The sequence below is a fragment of the Leptodactylus fuscus genome, chromosome 9 (assembly GCF_031893055.1).
Source record: "Leptodactylus fuscus isolate aLepFus1 chromosome 9, aLepFus1.hap2, whole genome shotgun sequence".
Lineage (NCBI taxonomy): Eukaryota > Metazoa > Chordata > Amphibia > Anura > Leptodactylidae > Leptodactylus > Leptodactylus fuscus.
In genome coordinates, this window is record NC_134273.1 from 24,738,063 (window position 1) to 24,759,150 (window position 21,088).

The window sequence follows — 21,088 nt, forward strand, 5'->3', positions numbered from 1 at the left end:
TTCAAGCGCACCCTCGGCTCTGATGTAGCAGAGCTGAGGCTGCACAAGGGTTCAAGCGCACCCTCGGCTCTGATGTAGGAGAGCCGAGGGTGCACTTGAACCCTTGTGCACCCTCGGCTCTGCTACATCAGAGCCGAGGGTGCGCTTGAACCCTTGTGCACACTCTGCTTCATCAAGCTAATAGAATGCATTGGCCAGCGCTGATTGGCCAATGCATTCTATTAGCCCGATGAAGCACACACATTCAGCTCTACTTCATTGGGCTAATAGAATGCATTGGCCAGCGCTGATTGGCCAGAGTACGGAATTCGGCCAATCAGCGCTGGCTCTGCTGGAAGAGGCGGAGTCTAAGATCGCTCCACACCAGTCTCCATTCAGGTCCGACCTTAGACTCCGCCTCCTCCAGCAGAGCCAGCGCTGATTGGCCGAATTCCGTACTCTGGCCAATCAGCACTGGCTAATGCATTGTATTGGCGTGATGAAGCAGTGCTGAATGTGTGTGCTTAACACACACATTCAGCTCTACTTCATCGGGCTAATAGAATGCATTGGCCAATCAGCGCTGGCCAATGCATTCTATTAGCGTGAACTGAGTTTGCACAGGGGTTCTAGTGCACCCTCGGCTCTGCTACATCAGATTGCTACATCTGATGTAGCAGTGCCGAGTGTGCATCAGATGTGTAGTTGAGCAAAACTGACTCAGCACTGCTAAGTCTCTGCATTCGCATAGGAATGCATTGGCCAGCCTTCGGCCAATCAGCGCTGGCTCTGCCGGAGGAGGCGGAGTCTAAGGTCGGACCTGAATGGAGACTGGTGTGGAGCGATCTTAGACTCCGCCTCCTCCAGCAGAGCCAGCGCTGATTGGTCGAGTTCCGTACTCTGGCCAATCAGCACTGGCCAATGCATTTCTATGGGGAAAAGTTAGCTTGCGAAAATCGCAAACTGACAGGGATTTCCATGAAATAAAGTGACTTTTATGCCCCCAGACATGCTTCCCCTGCTGTCCCAGTGTCATTCCAGGGTGTTGGTATCATTTCCTGGGGTGTCATAGTGGACTTGGTGACCCTCCAGACACGAATTTGGGTTTCCCCCTTAACGAGTTTATGTTCCCCATAGACTATAATGGGGTTCGAAACCCATTCGAACACTCGAACAGTGAGCGGCTGTTCGAATCGAATTTCGAACCTCGAACATTTTAGTGTTCGCTCATCTCTAGTAAACCCCAATCATGAGTCAGATCACTCCTCTGTGTGATTTACTTGTAGCATTGTCTCTCCTGGTACTTCTGCTTCTCAAGATACATTCTGACAGTACAGATCAGCAACTACTTCTGCAAATTGTCTGCTGATACAATTCCTGAAAATCCATTGTGAAATAAGCAGTGTGGATCTATCTGATGACCTCATCATAGCTACTTAGGAAATCACTTCTTCATCTTCATTGCTAACATCTTGGACAGGCTTCTATTATGTTAACTTCTTTTTTGATCTCCTGCCTTTTGGTGCCTGCACTTCTATGCAATATCAATATCAAAATTGTCCCATGGTTAACTATGTGGAGGCAGCGTCAGTCCCCCAGTGACTATGCAGTATTCCAGTGCTGCCAGGCACAGGTCATACAGTAACTGTGGTGCAAGTGAATTGTTAAACAGGTTGTGCCATCAATACAAATGACAATAAGTACAGAGGAGTGCAGGATAAACACCTTGAGCATACGCTATAACCTGAAGAAACCAGTCCCCCCTCCCCTCCAGCAACAGAGAACCCATCCAGAAGAGAAGTGGCGGACATTATTCGTAGGTAATCATACCCCTAGTCACAAAATGAGCTCCTTCATCTTACTAAGAGGATGCAGGTAGGGCCAAGGCAGGCACTATGACATCTTTTTTTTAGTTTTTATTTTAGAACCTCTTTAAAGAAGATTTAACCAGGTATCTCCAAATAAGCCAAAGGGCTTCCATCAGTGCAGCCATTCATTGTTCCCCAAATGAATCTGTTTTACAGGGAAACTTGTGGGGATATTAGTATAGGAAATAAATGGAGGAATATCAGACATAGATTCAGGAATTTTTTCCCTGTTCACTTTCGTAGATTAAATTTTAGTGATATAAAATACCTTGAGCTATTTTACAAAATACATGTAAATGCTTTGTAAGAAATCTATCGTGGAAAAAAAATAAGCGTCCTGCTCAATCTTCAGGTGGATTCTGCCTGAGAACTCTCATTGAAATGAATGGGAGGCAGAAAATAGCGCCTGGCCAGCACGGAGTGTGAAACGAAATTTGCACATTGTGCGGTGGATTTCACAGCTGAAACTGGAAAAATTCTGCATCTGAATTCTTTTATGCAACAATATTTCACATTTCTGAAATAGTCTATAAGATATCTTCCATCTAATGTAACACAGATGCAGTCACAGTACCTGTTCATAGATGAAGCTTTCCTTGCTGAGTGGTTGGCGGTTGTCTTGTAGCAGTGGGTTTAATCTCTCGTGCTCACAGTCTAATATGCAGTTTTCCGTGTCGTTTTACTATGTACTCATAGCACATTGCACTCATTGCAAACTATTTTCTTATGGAAATATCACTCTGGGCTTCCAGCTTGTCAGAGGTGTGTGCACAAGAGAAAATGCAAATGTGAGCAGATTTGGAAACCCTTTGGAGGGTGCTGTTATTTGTCATTTATGTCTCATAGATGCAGGTTGCAATGCCTGAAAGATGTGTTTCACATATCCAGCCTGGTAAGATGGCCGCTGGTCACCCCTATTCATTTTCCAGCTGATTGCAGTAGTGAATGGCCACATCATCTTGTGAAGACAGGGGTATAGGAACACTTATGTAAATGCAAGGCCTATTACATATAGGATAAGCAGGGTTCGTGCAGGTCAGTCCCCTTTGACATGGGCCCCATCACAGCCATGTTATCTACCTCTTGGGAAGGAACACCGCTACAATGACATCCAACAGAATTTTAAGTCCAGCGTATATTTTATTTTTGCATACAGTACAACAATATAATAATCTGCAACGATTACAGATTTATTGCAGAATAAGATAGTCCTATATGGTAGTGAAACATGTCTAGGTTTTGGTTCTTTGCATTTCTTCCTTGGCTAATGTGAGTGAATATAACTTACATTGCTATACCCTTTAATATAATTCCCTAACAACAGCTTACACATATATTACACTGAAAGACCAGATCTCGGGTAAAAGAGGTGAAAGGAAGAACATAAATGGTCCACCAGCCCTGCCATTGTCCATGTTGCCTTATTATATCCATCAGTGGCATCTTTATAGTTTAAGTAAAGAAAAATGTACCAAGACATTAAATATCATTAAATAAAAAAATCTTAGGTAAATAAATGTCCCATTCCATGTTCCATAGGTTCTGCTTGTGACTCCGTTACTTGTCATTTTCCCTCCATTGTTGAATAGGAATTCAGTATGTGTAAAGTCTTGATATATGGGTGAGTCCTGAAAGTAAGCAAAATACATAATGTCTGTGTGAGATGTCCTAGAGGCATTACAGATGATGAGGAACCACCCGTATACTAATAGAATAGGGGGACATAGGCAGGGAATGCATGTAACTTAGTACAATGAGGTAGACTAATAGGCCAGGTAAGGTATGTGGAAAGCTGGGAGTGTATTAAAGAGGTTGTCCCATTACAAATACTTATCCCCTATCCACAGTGTAAGATCCTCAGGGGTCCACCAGCAATCAGGAGAATGGAGGAATGAAAGTTCCCCTGAAGCCTCCTTGTCAACGAACTGCCAGTATGCTTGTGTGCCTGGTGCTGTATTCATTGCTATGTGGCTGTCGTGGCTGCCGAAGTTTACAGTCCTGGTAGCCTTATATCAGTTAGTGGAACGCCAGTCACACAACTGCACCGACCTTTCATTCATAGGAGGGCTTCAGGGGGACTTTTAGTTCCCCATTCTTCTGATTGATGGCGGACCCAGTGGTCAGACCCACAGCAATCTGACATCCCTTATCCTGTCTGGAATGGGACAACCCATTTAATTTGTGTATACAGGCCTATGTATGAATTTACCTATTGTCATACAATTTGTCATTATAGTTGAATAATATTACAGTGTTTCATGCTACAGGTAATACAATCTGTTTCCTTAATAACTTATAAGTATACCTGCGGCTTCCTAAATTGGGTTCATTGTTGATTATGGGGTCACTGGACTTGAAGGTTTAAGTAATATAAAAGATCCTTTCCATGCTCGATGGCTATCGGTTGTGACCCCGTTCCTTGTGGATCCAGTGTAACGGGCCTGACCCGGTGTCTTCTGCACTACGACTAGTCCTCCATTACTGGGTATTATTCCAGCATGGATAGCTGCTCGACAAATGGAGGAATGCTAAGAGAAAAATTATAAATTCAGTAACGGATAAACATTTAGTACATTTTTAAACTATTCTTTTTAAACAAAATTTATAAAGTTTAATCATTTAGGTTCTTACATTCGTGTAGACACCAGTTCCCCAAACACATTTTCCTTTAGCTATGCAATCACGTGGGCATAAAAGACTGAAGAATAGAAGAAAAACTTTAAAAAAATATCATGAACATTGTGAAGATGAAATCTAGGTGAGTCAGGAGGGATTCTTACACTGCAGAGGATCCTGTTATGACTCTGGCTGTTGCTGTACAAGACACAGTCACTGCAATGACATATGAATAAATGAGACGTCTTATTATTATGCTTACTTATATAGCACCATCACTGTCCCATATAGGACTCACACTCTACATTCCCTATCAGTATGTCTTTGGAGTGTGGGAGGAAACCGGAGAACATACAAACTCCTTGCAGATGTTGTCCTTGGCAGGATTCGAACCCAGGACTCCAAAAATTCAAGGCTGCACTGCTAACCATGAAGTTATTATGGAGTTATTGTCATAAGTACAGATACAAGATTCAGCTTTTCCATTTACAATTATGTTAATGTATATATAATCTATGCTAAAATATTAGTTTAAAAAAGTTCCTATTTGTAAGCTGGCCAATCCGATATTGAGCTGCAAACATTTTTTCCCGTTACCCTTAAAATTAGACAGCAGTAATGAAAAACTGATGGTAACCATTATTGGCCTTGTGTCCACCTGCCAAAGTTCAGCTCCATCCCATAGCCCATTGAGTTGCTTATAATACTTATTACACAAGTATATGAAATTCTACTCTCACTGTGCCAGTACACATATGCCGCCAAACCGTGGGGATCACACTTGGAAAACACTAGTTTCTTCATTGCACAGTGGCTCGAAATTTGATATGAAAGAGAATCTAAGTGCAGCAGTGATCAACATATCCAGTCACAGGTGGAATAGTATCTGTACTCTTGTACAAAAAATATTTCTAGAATACCTGGAGGGGCTCGTGTAGATTGTTTTGTGGGTTCTGGAGTCACTGGCTTTGTAGAATTAACAAATATAAAAGATCCTGTCCATGCTCCATAGCTACTGGTTGTGATCCCGTTCCTTGTGGATCCAGTGTAACTGGCCTGGCCCGGTGTCTTCTGCAGTTCGACTTGTCCTCCATCATTACTTATTATTCCAGCATGGATAGCTGCTCGACAAATGGAGGAATCCTAAGAGAAAAATTGTAGATTCAGTAATTGATACATTTTGAATAGTTTTAAATGTAATTCTACATTCAGTCAACTTATAAAACAAATCATTTAGGTTCTTACATCTGTATAAACATCAGTTCCCCAAACGGATTTTCCATTAGCTACGCAATCAGATGGGCATAAAAGACTGAAAAATACAAAGAGAAATACGTAAAAAACACTGTACATTGAACATTGAGAAGATGAAAACTAGGTGAGTCAGGAGGGATTCTTACATTGCAGAGGATTCTGTGATGTCCCTGGCTGTTGTTGTACAAGACACAGTCACTGCAATAAAATTAGAATAAATGAAAGATCACATGAAGATATTATCATAAATTCAGAGACGGAATTATATCTTTCTATTTACAATGAATGTTAAAGGGGTATTTCTAGCTGAAGGATCCTATCTAAACTGCTAGCTGACGTAATTGTGATTGTTTTCCTAAATACATTGCTTTAAAAATGCTGCTTCATTTACCTGCTATGTGAGATTATTCCTCCCATTGTTTACATTACATTTCCTTTATCCAGTTATTTCATTCAGGATGGATGACATGACTACCTTATCTCTGTAGGGGAGGTGGGCTAAGTTCTCAGAATCATGCTTGCTTTTACATTTCTTACATCCTCCACTTACTGGTCAGCCAATGACATTTTGCGAATAAGGAATATACATTGGCCTCGCTCAGTGCTTGTTATAATACAAAGATAAGTATTGAGATAATTGCAATCCAACTCTCCATCCCAGGTCCTGACAGCATGTATAAGTTTCTTCTGTCCAAACGATTGAAATGTAATATACATTTACTGTGCATATTATGTGATCTACAGTATAGATTTCTAGTAATCATGATAATCTATTATGGTAAAGGCAATGTCTATATCTACTCAAGTACTTCCTACTATCCTTTCCATTAAACAGTCAAAGCCCACCCACCAGCTTGTGGAAGAATATAGGAAATGAGAAGAAGAGAGCAAGCTAACTGGTTAGAGAGGGAAATGGGAAAACCCCTTTTATGTATAGATAATGTAAAGTAAATTATTAGGAAGTTACATCTAGTTCTTTATAAAATTGAAAAGTCTGATATTGAACAGAAGGATTATTGATTTATTGACTGTTCCCTTGGTAATTGGTCAGCGGTAATGGTCTTATCTAATGATGACATTTAGTTGCAATCCATGTGCAATATGTATATAGAATAGCATCCCCACTTTTGCACAAGAAATATTTCTAGATTACCTGGAGGTGTTTGTGTTGTTACTTCTGTGGGTTCTGGAGTCACTGGATTTGTAGAATTAACAAATATAAAAGATCCTGTCCATGCTCCATAGCTACTGGTTGTGATCCCGTTCCTTGTGGACCCAGTGTAACTGGCCTGACCCGGTGTCTTCTGCAGTACGACGTGTCCTCCATCATTACTTATTATTCCAGCATGGATAGCTGCTCGACAAATGGAGGAATCCTAAGAGAAAAATTGTAGATTCAGTAATTGATACATTTGGAATAGTTTGAAATGTAATTCTACATTCAGTCAACTTATAAAACAAATCATTTAGGTTCTTACATCTGTATAGACATCAGTTCCCCAAACGGATTTTCCATTAGCTACGCAATCAGATGGGCATAAAAGACTGAAAAATACAAAGAGAAAAAAGTAAAAAACACTGTACATTGAACATTTAGAAGATGAAAACTAGGTGAGTCAGGAGGGATTCTTACATTGCAGAGGATTCTGTGATGTCCCTGGCTGTTGTTGTACAAGACACAGTCACTGCAATAAAATTAGAATAAATGAAAGATCACATGGAGATATTGTCAAAAATTCAGAGACGGAATTATATCTTTCTATTTACAATGAATGTTAAAGGGGTATTTCTATCTGAAGTATCCTATCTAAACTGCTAGCTGACGTAAATGTGATTGCTTTCCTAAATTCATTGCTTTAAAAATGCTGCTTCATTTACCTGCTATGTGAGATTATTCCTCCCATTGTTTACATTACATTTCCTTCATCCAGTTATTGCATTCAGGATGGATGACATGACTACCTTATCTCTGTAGGGGAGGGGGGCTAAGTTCTCAGAATCATGCTTGCTTTTACCTCTGTTACATCCTCCACTTACTGGTCAGCCAATGACATTTTGCGAATAAGGAATATACATTGGCCTCGCTCAGTGCTTGTTATAATACAAAGATAAGTATTGAGATAATTGCAATCCAACTCTCCATTCCAGGTCCTGACAGCATGTATAAGTTTCTTCTCTCCAAACGTTTGAAATGTAATATACATTTACTGTGCATATTATGTGATCTGCAGTATAGATTTCTAGTAATCATGATAATCTTTTATGGTAAAGGCAATGTCTATATCTACTTAAGTACTTCCTACTATCCTTTCCATTAAGTCAAAGCCCACCCACCAGCTTGTGGAAGAATATAGGAAATGAGAAGAAGAGAGTAGGCTAACTGGTTAGAGAGGGAAATGGGAAAAATCCTTTTATGTATAGATAATGTAAAGTCAATTATTAGGAAGTTACATCTAGTTCTTTATAAAATTTAAAAGTCTGATATTGAACAGAAGGATTATTGATTTATTGACTCTTCCCTTGGTAATTGGTCAGCAGTAATGGTCTTATCTAATGATGACCTTTAGTCGCAATCCATGTGCAATATGTATATAGAATAGCATCCCCACTTTTGCACAAGAAATATTTCTAGAATACCTGGAGGTGTTTGTGTTGTTACTTCTGTGGGTTCTGGAGTCACTGGATTTGTAGAATTAACAAATATAAAAGATCCTGTCCATGCTCCATAGCTACTGGTTGTGATCCCGTTCCTTGTGGATCCAGTGTAACTGGCCTGGCCCGGTGTCTTCTGCAGTTCGACTTGTCCTCCATCATTACTTATTATTCCAGCATGGATAGCTGCTCGACAAATGGAGGAATCCTAAGAGAACAATTGTAGATTCAGTAATTGATACATTTTGAATAGTTTTAAATGTAATTCTACATTCAGTCAACTTATAAAACAAATCATTTAGGTTCTTACATCTGTATAGACATCAGTTCCCCAAACGGATTTTCCATTAGCTATGCAATCAGATGGGCATAAAAGACTGAAAAATACAAAGAGAAAAATGTAAAAAACACTGTACATTGAACATTGAGAAGATGAAAACTAGGTGAGTATGGAGGGATTCTTACATTGCAGAGGATTCTGTGATGTCCCTGGCTGTTGTTGTACAAGACACAGTCACTGCAATAAAATTAGAATAAATGAAAGATCACATGGAGATATTGTCATAAATTCAGAGATGGAATTTTAACTTTCTATTTACAATGAATGTTAAAGGGGTATTTCTATCGCAAGGATCCTATCTAAACTGCTAGCTGACGTAATTGTGATTGTTTTCCTAAATACATTGCTTTAAAAATGCTGCTTCAGTTACCTGCTATGTGAGATTATTCCTCCCATTGTTTACATTACATTTCCTTTATCCAGTTATTTCATTCAGGATGGATGACATGACTACCTTATCTCTGTAGGGGAGGGGGGCTAAGTTCTCAGAATCATGCTTGCTTTTACATCTGTTACATCCTCCTCTTACTGGTCAGCCAATGACATTTTGCGAATAAGGAATATACATTGGCCTCGCTCAGTGCTTGTTATAATACAAAGATAAGTATTGAGATAATTGCAATCCAACTCTCCATCCCAGGTCCTGACAGCATGTATAAGTTTCTTCTGTCCAAACGTTTGAAATATAATATACATTTACTGTGCATATTATGTGATCTGCAGTATAGATTTCTAGTAATCATGATAATCTTTTATGGTAAAGGCAATGTCTATATCTACTTAAGTACTTCCTACTATCCTTTCCATTAAACAGTCAAAGCCCACCCACCAGCTTGTGGAAGAATATAGGAAATGAGAAGAAGAGAGCAGGCTAACTGGTTAGAGAGGGAAATGGGAAAACCCCTTTTATGTATAGATAATGTAAAGTAAATGATTAGGAAGTTACATCTAGTTCTTTATAAAATTAAAAATCTGATATTGAACAGAAGGATTATTGATTTATTGACTGTTCCCTTGGTAATTGGTCAGCGGTAATGGTCTTATCTAATGATGACATTTAGTCGCAATCCATGTGCAATATGTATATAGAATAGCATCCCCACTTTTGCACAAGAAATATTTCTAGATTACCTGGAGGTGTTTGTGTTGTTACTTCTGTGGGTTCTGGAGTCACTAGATTTGTAGAATTAACAAATATAAAAGATCCTGTCCATGCTCCATAGCTACTGGTTGTGATCCCGTTCCTTGTGGACCCAGTGTAACTGGCCTGGCCCGGTGTCTTCTGCAGTACGACGTGTCCTCCATCATTACTTATTATTCCAGCATGGATAGCTGCTCGACAAATCGAGGAATCCTAAGAGAAAAATTGTAGATTCAGTAATTGATACATATGGAATAGTTTGAAATGTAATTCTACATTCAGTCAACTTAGAAAACAAATCATTTAGGTTCTTACATCTGTATAGACATCAGTTCCCCAAACGGATTTTCCATTAGCTACGCAATCAGATGGGCATAAAAGACTGAAAAATACAAAGAGAAAAAAGTAAAAAACACTGTACATTGAACATTGAGAAGATGAAAACTAGGTGAGTCAGGAGGGATTCTTACACTGCAGAGGATTCTGTGATGTCCCTGGCTGTTGTTGTACAAGACACAGTCACTGCAATAAAATTAGAATAAATGAAAGATCACATGGAGATATTGTCATAAATTCAGAGACATAATTATATCTTTCTATTTACAATGAATGTTAAAGGGGTATTTCTATCTGAAGGATCCTATCTAAACTGCTAGCTGACGTAAATGTGATTGCTTTCCTAAATTCATTGCTTTAAAAATGCTGCTTCATTTACCTGCTATGTGAGATTATTCCTCCCTTTGTTTACATTACATTTCCTTTATCCAGTTATTTCATTCAGGATGGATGACATGACTACCTTATCTCTGTAGGGGAGGGGGGCTAAGTTCTCAGAATTATGCTTGCTTTTACATTTCTTACATCCTCCACTTACTGGTCAGTCAATGACATTTTGCGAATAAGGAATATACATTGGGCTCACTCAGTGCTTGTTATAATACAAAGATAAGTATTGAGATAATTGCAATCCAACTCTCCATCCCAGGTCCTGACAGCATGTATAAGTTTCTTCTGTCCAAACGTTTGAAATGTAATATACATTTACTGTGCATATTATGTGATCTGCAGTATAGATTTCTAGTAATCATGATAATCTCTTATGGTAAAGGCAATGTCTATATCTACTTAAGTACTTCCTACTATCCTTTCCATTAAACAGTCAAAGCCCACCCACCAGCTTGTGGAAGAATATAGGAAATGAGAAGAAGAGAGCAAGCTAACTGGTTAGAGAGGGACATGGGAAAACCCCTTTTATGTATAGATAATGTAAAGTAAATGATTAGGAAGTTACATCTAGTTCTTTATACAATTGAAAAGTCTGATATTGAACAGAAGGATTATTGATTTATTGACTGTTCCCTTGGTAATTGGTCAGCGGTAATGGTCTTATCTAATGATGACATTTAGTCACAATCCATGTGCAATATGTATGTAGAATAACATCCCGACTTTTGCACAAGAAATATTTCTAGATTACCTGGAGGTGTTTGTGTTGTTACTTCTGTGGGTTCTGGAGTCACTGGATTTGTAGAATTAACAAATATAAAAGATCCTGTCCATGCTCCATAGCTACTGGTTGTGATCCCGTTCCTTGTGGATCCAGTGTAATTGGCCTGGCCTGGTGTCTTCTGCAGTTTTACTTGTCCTCCATCATTACTTATTATTCCAGCATGGATAGCTGCTCGACAAATGGAGGAATCCTAAGAGAACAATTGTAGATTCAGTAATTGATACATTTTAAATAGTTTTAAATGTAATTCTATATTCATTCAACTTATAAAAAAAATCATTTAGGTTCTTACATCTGTATAGACATCAGTTCCCCAAACGGATTTTCCATTAGCTACGCAATCAGATGGGCATAAAAGACTGAAAAATACAAAGAGAAAAAAGTAAAAAACACTGTACATTGAACATTTAGAAGATGAAAACTAGGTGAGTCAGGAGGGATTCTTACATTGCAGAGGATTCTGTGATGTCCCTGGCTGTTGTTGTACAAGACACAGTCACTGCAATAAAATTAGAATAAATGAAAGATCACATGGAGATATTGTCAAAAATTCAGAGACGGAATTATATCTTTCTATTTACAATGAATGTTAAAGGGGTATTTCTATCTGAAGTATCCTATCTAAACTGCTAGCTGACGTAAATGTGATTGCTTTCCTAAATTCATTGCTTTAAAAATGCTGCTTCATTTACCTGCTATGTGAGATTATTCCTCCCATTGTTTACATTACATTTCCTTCATCCAGTTATTGCATTCAGGATGGATGACATGACTACCTTATCTCTGTAGGGGAGGGGGGCTAAGTTCTCAGAATCATGCTTGCTTTTACCTCTGTTACATCCTCCACTTACTGGTCAGCCAATGACATTTTGCGAATAAGGAATATACATTGGCCTCGCTCAGTGCTTGTTATAATACAAAGATAAGTATTGAGATAATTGCAATCCAACTCTCCATTCCAGGTCCTGACAGCATGTATAAGTTTCTTCTCTCCAAACGTTTGAAATGTAATATACATTTACTGTGCATATTATGTGATCTGCAGTATAGATTTCTAGTAATCATGATAATCTTTTATGGTAAAGGCAATGTCTATATCTACTTAAGTACTTCCTACTATCCTTTCCATTAAGTCAAAGCCCACCCACCAGCTTGTGGAAGAATATAGGAAATGAGAAGAAGAGAGTAGGCTAACTGGTTAGAGAGGGAAATGGGAAAAATCCTTTTATGTATAGATAATGTAAAGTCAATTATTAGGAAGTTACATCTAGTTCTTTATAAAATTTAAAAGTCTGATATTGAACAGAAGGATTATTGATTTATTGACTCTTCCCTTGGTAATTGGTCAGCAGTAATGGTCTTATCTAATGATGACCTTTAGTCGCAATCCATGTGCAATATGTATATAGAATAGCATCCCCACTTTTGCACAAGAAATATTTCTAGAATACCTGGAGGTGTTTGTGTTGTTACTTCTGTGGGTTCTGGAGTCACTGGATTTGTAGAATTAACAAATATAAAAGATCCTGTCCATGCTCCATAGCTACTGGTTGTGATCCCGTTCCTTGTGGATCCAGTGTAACTGGCCTGGCCCGGTGTCTTCTGCAGTTCGACTTGTCCTCCATCATTACTTATTATTCCAGCATGGATAGCTGCTCGACAAATGGAGGAATCCTAAGAGAACAATTGTAGATTCAGTAATTGATACATTTTGAATAGTTTTAAATGTAATTCTACATTCAGTCAACTTATAAAACAAATCATTTAGGTTCTTACATCTGTATAGACATCAGTTCCCCAAACGGATTTTCCATTAGCTATGCAATCAGATGGGCATAAAAGACTGAAAAATACAAAGAGAAAAATGTAAAAAACACTGTACATTGAACATTGAGAAGATGAAAACTAGGTGAGTATGGAGGGATTCTTACATTGCAGAGGATTCTGTGATGTCCCTGGCTGTTGTTGTACAAGACACAGTCACTGCAATAAAATTAGAATAAATGAAAGATCACATGGAGATATTGTCATAAATTCAGAGATGGAATTTTAACTTTCTATTTACAATGAATGTTAAAGGGGTATTTCTATCGCAAGGATCCTATCTAAACTGCTAGCTGACGTAATTGTGATTGTTTTCCTAAATACATTGCTTTAAAAATGCTGCTTCAGTTACCTGCTATGTGAGATTATTCCTCCCATTGTTTACATTACATTTCCTTTATCCAGTTATTTCATTCAGGATGGATGACATGACTACCTTATCTCTGTAGGGGAGGGGGGCTAAGTTCTCAGAATCATGCTTGCTTTTACATCTGTTACATCCTCCTCTTACTGGTCAGCCAATGACATTTTGCGAATAAGGAATATACATTGGCCTCGCTCAGTGCTTGTTATAATACAAAGATAAGTATTGAGATAATTGCAATCCAACTCTCCATCCCAGGTCCTGACAGCATGTATAAGTTTCTTCTGTCCAAACGTTTGAAATATAATATACATTTACTGTGCATATTATGTGATCTGCAGTATAGATTTCTAGTAATCATGATAATCTTTTATGGTAAAGGCAATGTCTATATCTACTTAAGTACTTCCTACTATCCTTTCCATTAAACAGTCAAAGCCCACCCACCAGCTTGTGGAAGAATATAGGAAATGAGAAGAAGAGAGCAGGCTAACTGGTTAGAGAGGGAAATGGGAAAACCCCTTTTATGTATAGATAATGTAAAGTAAATGATTAGGAAGTTACATCTAGTTCTTTATAAAATTGAAAAATCTGATATTGAACAGAAGGATTATTGATTTATTGACTGTTCCCTTGGTAATTGGTCAGCGGTAATGGTCTTATCTAATGATGACATTTAGTCGCAATCCATGTGCAATATGTATATAGAATAGCATCCCCACTTTTGCACAAGAAATATTTCTAGATTACCTGGAGGTGTTTGTGTTGTTACTTCTGTGGGTTCTGGAGTCACTGGATTTGTAGAATTAACAAATATAAAAGATCCTGTCCATGCTCCATAGCTACTGGTTGTGATCCCGTTCCTTGTGGACCCAGTGTAACTGGCCTGGCCCGGTGTCTTCTGCAGTACGACGTGTCCTCCATCATTACTTATTATTCCAGCATGGATAGCTGCTCGACAAATCGAGGAATCCTAAGAGAAAAATTGTAGATTCAGTAATTGATACATATGGAATAGTTTGAAATGTAATTCTACATTCAGTCAACTTAGAAAACAAATCATTTAGGTTCTTACATCTGTATAGACATCAGTTCCCCAAACGGATTTTCCATTAGCTACGCAATCAGATGGGCATAAAAGACTGAAAAATACAAAGAGAAAAAAGTAAAAAACACTGTACATTGAACATTGAGAAGATGAAAACTAGGTGAGTCAGGAGGGATTCTTACACTGCAGAGGATTCTGTGATGTCCCTGGCTGTTGTTGTACAAGACACAGTCACTGCAATAAAATTAGAATAAATGAAAGATCACATGGAGATATTGTCATAAATTCAGAGACATAATTATATCTTTCTATTTACAATGAATGTTAAAGGGGTATTTCTATCTGAAGGATCCTATCTAAACTGCTAGCTGACGTAAATGTGATTGCTTTCCTAAATTCATTGCTTTAAAAATGCTGCTTCATTTACCTGCTATGTGAGATTATTCCTCCCTTTGTTTACATTACATTTCCTTTATCCAGTTATTTCATTCAGGATGGATGACATGACTACCTTATCTCTGTAGGGGAGGGGGGCTAAGTTCTCAGAATTATGCTTGCTTTTACATTTCTTACATCCTCCACTTACTGGTCAGTCAATGACATTTTGCGAATAAGGAATATACATTGGGCTCACTCAGTGCTTGTTATAATACAAAGATAAGTATTGAGATAATTGCAATCCAACTCTCCATCCCAGGTCCTGACAGCATGTATAAGTTTCTTCTGTCCAAACGTTTGAAATGTAATATACATTTACTGTGCATATTATGTGATCTGCAGTATAGATTTCTAGTAATCATGATAATCTCTTATGGTAAAGGCAATGTCTATATCTACTTAAGTACTTCCTACTATCCTTTCCATTAAACAGTCAAAGCCCACCCACCAGCTTGTGGAAGAATATAGGAAATGAGAAGAAGAGAGCAAGCTAACTGGTTAGAGAGGGACATGGGAAAACCCCTTTTATGTATAGATAATGTAAAGTAAATGATTAGGAAGTTACATCTAGTTCTTTATACAATTGAAAAGTCTGATATTGAACAGAAGGATTATTGATTTATTGACTGTTCCCTTGGTAATTGGTCAGCGGTAATGGTCTTATCTAATGATGACATTTAGTCACAATCCATGTGCAATATGTATGTAGAATAACATCCCGACTTTTGCACAAGAAATATTTCTAGATTACCTGGAGGTGTTTGTGTTGTTACTTCTGTGGGTTCTGGAGTCACTGGATTTGTAGAATTAACAAATATAAAAGATCCTGTCCATGCTCCATAGCTACTGGTTGTGATCCCGTTCCTTGTGGATCCAGTGTAATTGGCCTGGCCTGGTGTCTTCTGCAGTTCGACTTGTCCTCCATCATTACTTATTATTCCAGCATGGATAGCTGCTCGACAAATGGAGGAATCCTAAGAGAACAATTGTAGATTCAGTAATTGATACATTTTAAATAGTTTTAAATGTAATTCTATATTCATTCAACTTATAAAAAAAATCATTTAGGTTCTTACATCTGTATAGACATCAGTTCCCCAAACGGATTTTCCATTAGCTATGCAATCAGATGGGCATAAAAGACTGAAAAATACAAAGAGAAAAAAGTAAAAAACACTGTACATTGAACATTGAAAAGATGCAAACTAGGTGAGTATGGAGGGATTCTTACATTGCAGAGGATTCTGTGATGTCCCTGGCTGTTGTTGTACAAGACACAGTCACTGCAATAAAATTAGAATAAATGAAAGATCACATGGAGATATTGTCATAAATTCAGAGACGGTATTTTAACTTTCTATTTACAATGAATGTTAAAGGGGTATTTCTATCTAAAGGATCCTATCTAAACTGCTAGCTGACGTAATTGTGATTGTTTTCCTAAATACATTGCTTTAAAAATGTTGCTTCAGTTACCTGCTATGTGAGATTATTCCTCCCATTGTTTACATTACATTTCCTTTATCCAGTTATTGCATTCAGGATGGATGACATGACTACCTTATCTCTGTAGGGGAGGGGGGCCAAGTTCTCAGAATCATGCTTGCTTTTACATTTGTTACATCCTCCTCTTACTGGTCAGCCAATGACATTTTGCGAATAAGGAATATACATTGGCCTCACTCAGTGCTTGTTATAATACAAAGATAAGTATTGAGATAATTGCTATCCAACTCTCCATCCCAGGTCCTGACAGCATGTATAAGTTTCTTCTGTCCAAACGTTTGAAATGTAATATACATTTACTGTGCATATTATGTGATCTGCAGTATAGATTTCTAGTAATCATGATAATCTCTTATGGTAAAGGCAATGTCTATATCTACTTAAGTACTTCCTACTATCCTTTCCATTAAGTCAAAGCCCACCCACCAGCTTGTGGAAGAATATAGGAAATGAGAAGAAGAGAGTAGGCTAACTGGTTAGAGAGGGAAATGGGAAAAATCCTTTTATGTATAGATAATGTAAAGTCAATTATTAGGAAGTTACATCTAGTTCTTTATAAAATTTAAAAGTCTGATATTGAACAGAAGGATTATTGATTTATTGACTGTTCCCTTGGTAATTGGTCAGCGGTAATGGTCTTATCTAATGATGACATTTAGTCGTAATCCATGTGCAATATGTATATAGAATAACATCCCCACTTTTGCACAAGAAATATTTCTAGAATACCTGGAGGTGTTTGTGTTGTTACTTCTGTGGGTTCTGGAGTCACTGGATTTGTAGAATTAACAAATATAAAAGATCCTGTCCATGCTCCATAGCTACTGGTTGTGATCCCGTTCCTTGTGGATCCAGTGTAACTGGCCTGGCCCTGTGTCTTCTGCAGTTTTACTTGTCCTCCATCATTACTTATTATTCCAGCATGGATAGCTGCTCGACAAATGGAGGAATCCTAAGAGAAAAATTGTAGATTCAGTAATTGATACATTTTGAATAGTTTTAAATGTAATTCTACATTCAGTCAACTTATAAAACAAATCATTTAGGTTCTTACATCTGTATAGACATCAGTTCCCCAAACGGATTTTCCATTAGCTACGCAATCAGATGGGCATAAAAGACTGAAAAATACAAAGAGAAAAAAGTAAAAAACACTGTACATTGAACATTTAGAAGATGAAAACTAGGTGAGTCAGGAGGGATTCTTACATTGCAGAGGATTCTGTGATGTCCCTGGCTGTTGTTGTACAAGACACAGTCACTGCAATAAAATTAGAATAAATGAAAGATCACATGGAGATATTGTCAAAAATTCAGAGACGGAATTATATCTTTCTATTTACAATGAATGTTAAAGGGGTATTTCTATCTGAAGTATCCTATCTAAACTGCTAGCTGACGTAAATGTGATTGCTTTCCTAAATTCATTGCTTTAAAAATGCTGCTTCATTTACCTGCTATGTGAGATTATTCCTCCCATTGTTTACATTACATTTCCTTCATCCAGTTATTGCATTCAGGATGGATGACATGACTACCTTATCTCTGTAGGGGAGGGGGGCTAAGTTCTCAGAATCATGCTTGCTTTTACCTCTGTTACATCCTCCACTTACTGGTCAGCCAATGACATTTTGCGAATAAGGAATATACATTGGCCTCGCTCAGTGCTTGTTATAATACAAAGATAAGTATTGAGATAATTGCAATCCTACTCTCCATTCCAGGTCCTGACAGCATGTATAAGTTTCTTCTCTCCAAACGTTTGAAATGTAATATACATTTACTGTGCATATTATGTGATCTGCAGTATAGATTTCTAGTAATCATGATAATCTCTTATGGTAAAGGCAATGTCTATATCTACTTAAATACTTCCTACTATCCTTTCCATTAAGTCAAAGCCCACCCACCAGCTTGTGGAAGAATATAGGAAATGAGAAGAAGAGACTAGGCTAACTGGTTAGAGAGGGAAATGGGAAAAATGCTTTTATGTATAGATAATGTAAAGTCAATTATTAGGAAGTTACATCTAGTTCTTTATAAAATTTAAAAGTCTGATATTGAACAGAAGGATTATTGATTTATTGACTCTTCCCTTGGTAATTGGTCAGCAGTAATGGTCTTATCTAATGATGACCTTTAGTCGCAATCCATGTGCAATATGTATGTAGAATAGCATCCCCACTTTTGCACAAGAAATATTTCTAGAATACCTGGAGGTGTTTGTGTTGTTACTTCTGTGGGTTCTGGAGTCACTGGATTTGTAGAATTAACAAATATAAAAGATCCTGTCCATGCTCCATAGCTACTGGTTGTGATCCCGTTCCTTGTGGATCCAGTGTAACTGGCCTGGCCCGGTGTCTTCTGCAGTTCGACTTGTCCTCCATCATTACTTATTATTCCAGCATGGATAGCTGCTCGACAAATGGAGGAATCCTAAGAGAACAATTGTAGATTCAGTAATTGATACATTTTGAATAGTTTTAAATGTAATTCTACATTCAGTCAACTTATAAAACAAATCATTTAGGTTCTTACATCTGTATAGACATCAGTTCCCCAAACGGATTTTCCATTAGCTATGCAATCAGATGGGCATAAAAGACTGAAAAATACAAAGAGAAAAATGTAAAAAACACTGTACATTGAACATTGAGAAGATGAAAACTAGGTGAGTATGGAGGGATTCTTACATTGCAGAGGATTCTGTGATGTCCCTGGCTGTTGTTGTACAAGACACAGTCACTGCAATAAAATTAGAATAAATGAAAGATCACATGGAGATATTGTCATAAATTCAGAGATGGAATTTTAACTTTCTATTTACAATGAATGTTAACGGGGTATTTCTATCGCAAGGATCCTATCTAAACTGCTAGCTGACGTAATTGTGATTGTTTTCCTAAATACATTGCTTTAAAAATGCTGCTTCAGTTACCTGCTATGTGAGATTATTCCTCCCATTGTTTACATTACATTTCCTTTATCCAGTTATTTCATTCAGGATGGATGACATGACTACCTTATCTCTGTAGGGGAGGGGGGCTAAGTTCTCAGAATCATGCTTGCTTTTACATCTGTTACATCCTCCTCTTACTGGTCAGCCAATGACATTTTGCGAATAAGGAATATACATTGGCCTCGCTCAGTGCTTGTTATAATACAAAGATAAGTATTGAGATAATTGCAATCCAACTCTCCATCCCAGGTCCTGACAGCATGTATAAGTTTCTTCTGTCCAAACGTTTGAAATATAATATACATTTACTGTGCATATTATGTGATCTGCAGTATAGATTTCTAGTAATCATGATAATCTTTTATGGTAAAGGCAATGTCTATATCTACTTAAGTACTTCCTACTATCCTTTCCATTAAACAGTCAAAGCCCACCCACCAGCTTGTGGAAGAATATAGGAAATGAGAAGAAGAGAGCAGGCTAACTGGTTAGAGAGGGAAATGGGAAAACCCCTTTTATGTATAGATAATGTAAAGTAAATGATTAGGAAGTTACATCTAGTTCTTTATAAAATTGAAAAATCTGATATTGAACAGAAGGATTATTGATTTATTGACTGTTCCCTTGGTAATTGGTCAGCGGTAATGGTCTTATCTAATGATGACATTTAGTCGCAATCCATGTGCAATATGTATATAGAATAGCATCCCCACTTTTGCACAAGAAATATTTCTAGATTACCTGGAGGTGTTTGTGTTGTTACTTCTGTGGGTTCTGGAGTCACTGGATTTGTAGAATTAACAAATATAAAAGATCCTGTCCATGCTCCATAGCTACTGGTTGTGATCCCGTTCCTTGTGGACCCAGTGTAACTGGCCTGGCCCGGTGTCTTCTGCAGTACGACGTGTCCTCCATCATTACTTATTATTCCAGCATGGATAGCTGCTCGACAAATCGAGGAATCCTAAGAGAAAAATTGTAGATTCAGTAATTGATACATATGGAATAGTTTGAAATGTAATTCTACATTCAGTCAACTTAGAAAACAAATCATTTAGGTTCTTACATCTGTATAGACATCAGTTCCCCAAACGGATTTTCCATTAGCTACGCAATCAGATGGGCATAAAAGACTGAAAAATACAAAGAGAAAAAAGTAAAAAACACTGTACATTGAACATTGAGAAGATGAAAACTAGGTGAGTCAGGAGGGATTCTTACACTGCAGAGGATTCTGTGATGTCCCTGGCTGTTGTTGTACAAGACACAGTCACTGCAATAAAATTAGAATAAATGAAAGATCACATGGAGATATTGTCATAAATTCAGAGACATAATTATATCTTTCTATTTACAATGAATGTTAAAGGGGTATTTCTATCTGAAGGATCCTATCTAAACTGCTAGCTGACGTAAATGTGATTGCTTTCCTAAATTCATTGCTTTAAAAATGCTGCTTCATTTACCTGCTATGTGAGATTATTCCTCCCTTTGTTTACATTACATTTCCTTTATCCAGTTATTTCATTCAGGATGGATGACATGACTACCTTATCTCTGTAGGGGAGGGGGGCTAAGTTCTCAGAATT